This window comes from Desmodus rotundus, chromosome 9, assembly GCF_022682495.2.
Source record: "Desmodus rotundus isolate HL8 chromosome 9, HLdesRot8A.1, whole genome shotgun sequence".
Classification (NCBI taxonomy): Eukaryota; Metazoa; Chordata; class Mammalia; order Chiroptera; family Phyllostomidae; genus Desmodus; species Desmodus rotundus.
Window position 1 is genome coordinate 33,328,514 of NC_071395.1, and position 6,800 is coordinate 33,335,313.

The 6,800-nt window shown below is 45.1% G+C and overlaps 1 pseudogene; it reads right to left on the reverse strand.

Annotated features, from left to right (window-relative positions):
* Window positions 1-2,159: 2,159 nt before the first annotated feature.
* On the reverse strand, window positions 2,160-4,774 carry LOC112312308 (eukaryotic translation initiation factor 4E pseudogene; annotated as a pseudogene).
* Window positions 4,775-6,800: the final 2,026 nt, after the last annotated feature.

Consider the following 6,800-nt stretch of genomic DNA (forward strand, 5'->3'; position numbering starts at 1 on the left):
CCGGTGGGCTAGTAGGATGGACTGACATCCGCTGATTGGCCAGGGCTGTTCGCACCAGAGAGACGCCGGCCAATCGGAGGCAGGATAATCTGGTGTGATGACCACATCCTAGAAGCTAATTGAAGAGCGAAAAAGAGGCAGGCAAGCGGGATTGGTGCTCCCACTGGAGGCGGATCCATGTTTCCTCCCGTTGCCCTTCGCGGGGCTGGGGCCGCTGATTGGCCAGCGCTGTTCGCACGAGAGAGACGCTGGCCAACCGGTGGTAGGATGAGTATAACACGATAACTACGCCTAGAAGCCAACTGAAGGGTGGGAAAAGGGATGGCGAGCGGGATTGCTGGTCCAACTGAGTCTGGGCCTTTGTTTTCCTCCGGATGCCCTCGGAGTGTCGGGGGGCGCGCACCCAGCGCCAGCGTAGTGAAGTCCACCTCTGGCCTGGGTGTTGTGTGAGAGCCCAGAGGAGACCAGGAGAGCGGGCCAGAGTCCGCCACGATTTCGTCAACAAGCCCTCCACGTGTTTAGTTTTATCTTGCTGGCCTAATGAGCTCCTCCTAAGACGTGCTGCGGTCCCGGTCGCGGTGACGCTCGCGCCCACGCGCCGAATATTTAAAAGGCGTGTGGACCCCACCACTAAGTTGTTGGGCCCTTATTGGCAACAGCACACAATGCAAAAGCTTGGCCAACTCACATGGGACACACATGCCGCCCAATACCGTTCACCTGCCTCTTACGCCACATGCAGCCCCGTGGAATACCTGGTATCCAGCCCAGCAATAAACTCCCGTTTGTGGGGCTTCACTTCTCCCAGGGTGATACTCAATCGCTCTTCTGGAGTTTCAGCTACCTTCGAGGTGTTTGTTTTAGGCCCCCCGTAGTCCCAAAAAAGGATTTCAAGCATTCCCACAACATGCACAGGTGACTGGAAATTATATTTCCACCCTCACCTCTTACAAGCCCTAGAAACTACTTGCTGCCACAGCCCCCCACCCTCCAATTTTTTGAACGCAGCAACCAGGGTCCTTTTAAAACTTGCCAGATCAGATCACTGCCTAAAACCCTACAACTTCCCTCCATTTCACTCAGTAAAGCCAAGCCCCTGCAAGGATCTACAAAGCTGTGCATGATTAGCCCTGCATCCCCATTACCTCTCTCTCTTTTTTTAATGATGCTACTTATTCAATTTATTAAAAATTGTAATAAACATAATAAACTAGTGCTCCAAACTTATGCTGTTCACAGGGAAGACACTACAAGAGAAGACAATAGAGACTGGCTTGCAATAAAAAGTACAAATTTATTCTACAGAGATGGAGAAATAAAAGGACAAATCCAGTTGTCTGAAAGACAATTCACTGTACACATTTTATTTACAGTTTTGTACACTGTCTTAATGTGAATGGGATCGCTTTCCTATTTAAGCCATTTTTTAACCAAAGCAAAATAACTTAAGTAATACAAAGTGTTAAAATACAGCAAAGAGATACAAAAACAGATGTACTAATTCTAATTAGGAATGTCGATGTTACATTTTTATAATCCACCACTATGTTTAGGAAATCACACAAACACAGATCACTGATTTGAATGAAATGCATAAATTTGTAGCAGAGCTTTGTAGTTATAAAAAAACAAAAAATTACCAAACAATGCCCCAAATTAATGTTTATTCCACCTTTGTGTCATATTCCTGGATCCTTTACCAATGTTACATGAGGAAAAAAACAAAGCAAACAAAAGTGAAATCAGAATCACTAATGTTATCAAGTAGGGAACCAAATAAATTAAAATGTAGCAGCCATCAGCAAGAATACAGCAAAGACAGTGCTGTAAAAAAAGAAAAAAAAGAAAAAAGAAAGAAAATTGCTGGAAAACTGTATGCATCATACTCTTCAAACCAGCAAAATATGCTCCTGCATACAATGGAACATAAACAGAATGCTTTTCCTGTCAGGTATAGAAATGTTAAGTTCCGTTTCAACTTTGTGGATGGGTAAAATGTTTGTAATGATAATTTTCCTAAGCTATTACACAGTAGGCCAGAAACACATTTTTGGATTCTGGGGACGATGTGTACTGTTAATTCTTTGATTGGGTAAGTGAATACTCTAGCCAAAATTAAAAAAAAAAAAAAAAAAAAGAACACAGACGTACAAGACAAAGGCAAATGAGACTTCTCATATCTTTGCAATGTTCAGATGGAAATCAAATTTAAATGCAGTCCACTCTGCTCTTGAAGAGGGTTTGGTTCAACTCCCAAACCTCAAATGCTTGACACAGTTTCCCATGAGAATACTCAGGTGTCTTCTTAAACAACAAACCCATTTTTAGCGGTGGAGCCGCTCTAAGGAGCTGTGTCTGCATGGGACTGATAACCAATCGTCATCTTTGGAGGAAGTCCTAACCTTTCCTTGTATACCCTCCCTATATATGTAACAGCGTCTGTTTTCACATTCAGTAGTCCATATTGCTATCTCATCACCTTTAGCTCTAACATTAACATCAGCTCCACGTACATCACCACTGTAGTCATCAAAAGATTCTCCAATAAGGCCCAGCAGTGTCTCTAGCCAAAAGCGATCGAGGTCACTTCATCTCTGCTGTTTGCTTAAAGTAATTAGCCATCGTCCTCCTCGTTTGTTTTTCTCATCTTCCCACACAGGCTTAATACCATCCTTAAAAAGTGAGTAGTCACAGCCAGGCATTAAATTACTAGAAACTGGACATGGTTGTACAGAGCCCAACAGTCTTCAACAGCATCAAACTCAGAGATCAGCTGAAGGTTTGCTTGCCAAGTTTTGCTTTTATCATTTTTAAAAAACCAGAGTGCCCATCTGTTCTGTAGAGGATGTTTAATATAGTGATCTGGGTTAGCCACCTCCTGGTTAGATTCTGTTTTCTCTTCTTCTGTAGGCGGGGGGATTAGGAGTAGGGGTGGTTTCTGGTTCCACAGTCGCTGTCTTAGATGGACCCCCATTACCTCTCTTGACACCCAACTTTTACTTCTTTCTCTGGCCATAGGGCCTTTTTGTCTAGCTGTTCCCTCCACTCTCCCGGCGATAATTCGCTCCCAGATATGCAATTGGCCAACTCCTTCACTTCCTTCAGGTGTTTGCTGAAACCTCACCTTATGTAGCCTCACCTGCACCGTCCTATCACTAGCACTGCTGATCCTTCATCCTACTCTAATTTTTTCTCATAATATTTATCCCATTCTAGTACATAATTTACTTCTGATATCTATTGGCTGTTTCCCCTTGCTAGAATGTAAGCTCAATCACGACAGGTCTTTGTGTTCTTCATTAACTTGCCCCCAAGCATTTAGATTCATGCCTGGCACAAACTGGATGCCCAGTGCATACTTACTGAATTGAGCTGCATCTAGAACAACTCCTCTTTAATGACCCCCAAACTGAGCAAACTTGACATATGCATAACCGAAGTCTCTCTCCCACTGAATCTGCTTCTCCTGTGAATAGCGCTAACAGCCTCCCAGTTGCCAATTATAAAATCCGGACATTATCCCTAACTCCTCTCTCTCCCTACAACCCTCTGAAATCATTCATCAAATCCTGTGGAGTCCTAGAAACAAACACCTCTGTCTTAATCTCTCCTCTTTGCTCCATCGTGGTGTAAGCTCCATCTCCTCTCCCAAACTATTTTGGGGGCAACTTCCCATCTCCCTAAAACATATACTTGATTATGTTACTCTCTTGCTGACAACCCCTCAATTTTAAATTCCTCAAAGGAAATGCCTTCCGAGATAAAATCAAGAATTCTGGCATAGAATAAAAATTCCCTCGTCATTTGGCACATACATGCCCTTTTTTGAATTTTAGCCTCCTATTCAGTCACTTCATGTCCTTCCAACCCAGATCCAGTCCTGGCAGCACTTCCACCTCTTAAAGAGGCCACAGAATTTTACACCCCAGGTCTTGGCCTGAGAAATTCACCTGCCTGGATTGCCCTTCTTTGCTTGCTTCTCACCTAGTTTCTGCCATGCCTTCATTACAGCTCAGGTGGAATACCCTGCTTCAGGAATCCTCTTCTGAAGCTCACTGGCCTCTCTCTCCTTTATTTGCTCTTCAGATTGAACCAACACCCACTCAACACCAACAATGTGGCAAGCGCTGGAAATAAAGATGAGCACGTGATATTCTACCCCAGAGAACTTCCAGGCCAGAGGAAGACAATGACATGGTTGGAGCCTAACCCAGCTCACACAGTCTGACCTACTGTGTGTCCAGCTGAAGACTGTATGTACAAATGGACAAAGATCAGACCATTTACAGTGATAGCACACTAATCCACCACCTCTGCGGCAACCGGCCGGGAAGGGTCGGGACTTGATCAAGTACTTCTCTGTTTTTGCCCCCGCTTCCAACATAGGACTGGCCACAGAAAGCCAAATATGCTCCCCAAACCAATCACTCAAGACACCCCACTGCTAGTTAGCCTGCTTCCAGCTTCCCCATGCCAACCTCCTCCAACCCAAGCACACCTGACTTGCCTTTTTTTCTTCATTATAAAGCTTTCCCACTTCCCAGCCTGCTGCTGAGTCTCTGCCAAATGCTAGTAATGGTGGCTGATGCCCTTGCTATACAGGAGTGTCCGACTAAAGAGCATCATTTGTTTGTTCTTATCAAGTGGTCTTCATTTTCACAAACCTCAGTACTTCAATCCCGCCCAGTAGTGATTTTCACCCTCAACTTTCTGTATTCTAACTATGTCCTCTGACTCTTCACCTCACCACGAACCCCTCGAGGTCCGAGACCATGTCTACACATAACACCTTGCACAGTGCTTTGTGTTGCACAGCAATGCTTGGAACTGGGCCTGTGCTGATCTCTTGCATATCTTCCCCACCTTCACATAGCACTTCTTTCATAACCTACTGAAACACCTGTAACACTCTTTGTAACAAGCCGGCCTCCTATCAGTGTAGGGGTTTTCTTGTCTTCTTTATCCTGTATTCCCAAACCTAGCATTTGGGAGGCATTTAAGAAATATTTATTGAATAGCTAAGGCCACTGAAACCTAGCATTAAATTCCAAGTTTTTCACAATGTCAATAATCTGGAAAATCAAGCTCATGTTGTACTTAACATATCCCTTGGGATGTGTTGAGTACAAATACTGCCCCCCCTCACTCTGAAGGGAAACCTGACTCACCCACTCTACACCCCTCATCTACCATTCTGTCAAGCACAAGCCTCTCCTTATACCCCCCAGAGACATGGAAAAAAGTACTTCCCACTGTTCAGTTCCCCACTCCTGCTGTTTCTGTGCCACCGTTACCTCTTTTCTTCCCTCCCTTTCCTCCTTTCAGAACAAAATTAAAACTTCTGCTGAGAGCCTCCTGCCGTACTGAACTAATCTTAAGGAGAGGCGTTGTAGATGTGGTTTCTGCTAGCTGTCCACATTTCCGCTTCCCCATTTCTTTCACGTGGAACCCCGTCTGTGATGGTGCCGACAACAACCCCTACACCTCAACTGCTGGCTGCTTTGCGGGACGTACCCTTAATGACGTCAGCCAGGGCTTGACCAACACCCACAGTGCCGCTGTCCAAGCTGATAGAGAGGGGGCTGCAATGTGTGTTTAAGTTTGTGCCCCCAGCCCTTGTTAATTAACCGTGTGAACTCAAGCGAGTTCTTCAGCCTGTGTAGACTTGTTTCCTCATCTATAAAACAAAGATACTAAGAGTGACTACCTATCTTTGTGTGTGTGTGTGTGTGTGTGTGTTGTTGGTATTTTTGCAGATTACATGGCAAGAACTAGGCTACATGCTTTACAAGGTAAACAATCAGCGTATGCGATTATACAGGTTATAGGTCTGCCATAAAGTGGCTGAACCCACTGTTAACAACTCTCAATTCCTTAAGAAGGTGAGAGAAAAGGAAAGCCAGAAATATTAGCCCCTGTTTTTCATTTCACTTACACAAATCACTGGCGCCTACATGGCAGAGGCTAGGGCAACAGAAGTGAAATCCATCGCTGTTTCACCAGATCTGCTGCCAATGCAGTGCCCGGAGGGGCAGAAGAGGAGGTCAGCTGTGTGCTCATCGCTGCTCATTGTAAGTGGCTCCCACAGGCCACCTTCACAAAGAACTCGGTTATTGACACTGTAGGAACTGTTCCTGCCAAATAAAGACAACCAGAGAAAATAACGAAGAACTTTATTTTCATGTCCTGGTTTCCTCCAGCTCTTGCTAACAACTTTACACGGTGTCTCTACAACCCTTGATTCTGGCATTGTTCCACATAGCAATGGTCACAAATACATCTCCTTGAGGAGGAAATAAGTAGCTGTTTCTAAAGCACACTGCGCATACCAGAAAGGTGGCTGGTTTCCTGGTCCCCCTCGTCCCCTGTCCCCTTTTCCTGGTGTCTCCCTCTCACAGAAAAGGACCCAGTCCAGAGGCTGAATCTGAGCATGACCCTCATGCTCCTCCATCCTTGCCCCTGGGTCCCTCCAGGGGAATGAAAAGACAATTCCGTGTTCCCCTTTCTCAAATGGAGGGCCTTAAAGCCAACCAACCATTCAAAAACCAAACCAAACCAAACACAGCAATGTTGAGGCGCAGCAATTTTTCATAGACTTGTATTTTCACTACCCCATTGTCATTCTGGGAGGCCTTTCCCTTAACTGTCATCAAAACTTTTCTCACGTGTCACAGTGGCAGAATTAGACAGAATGAACCAACACTTGCCCTGGGGGGCGTGGCTCAGTTGGTTGGAACATCCCTTGCTGCTTCTATCTCCCTTCCTTTCTCGATAAAAGCAATGAAAAAATGTCCTTGGGT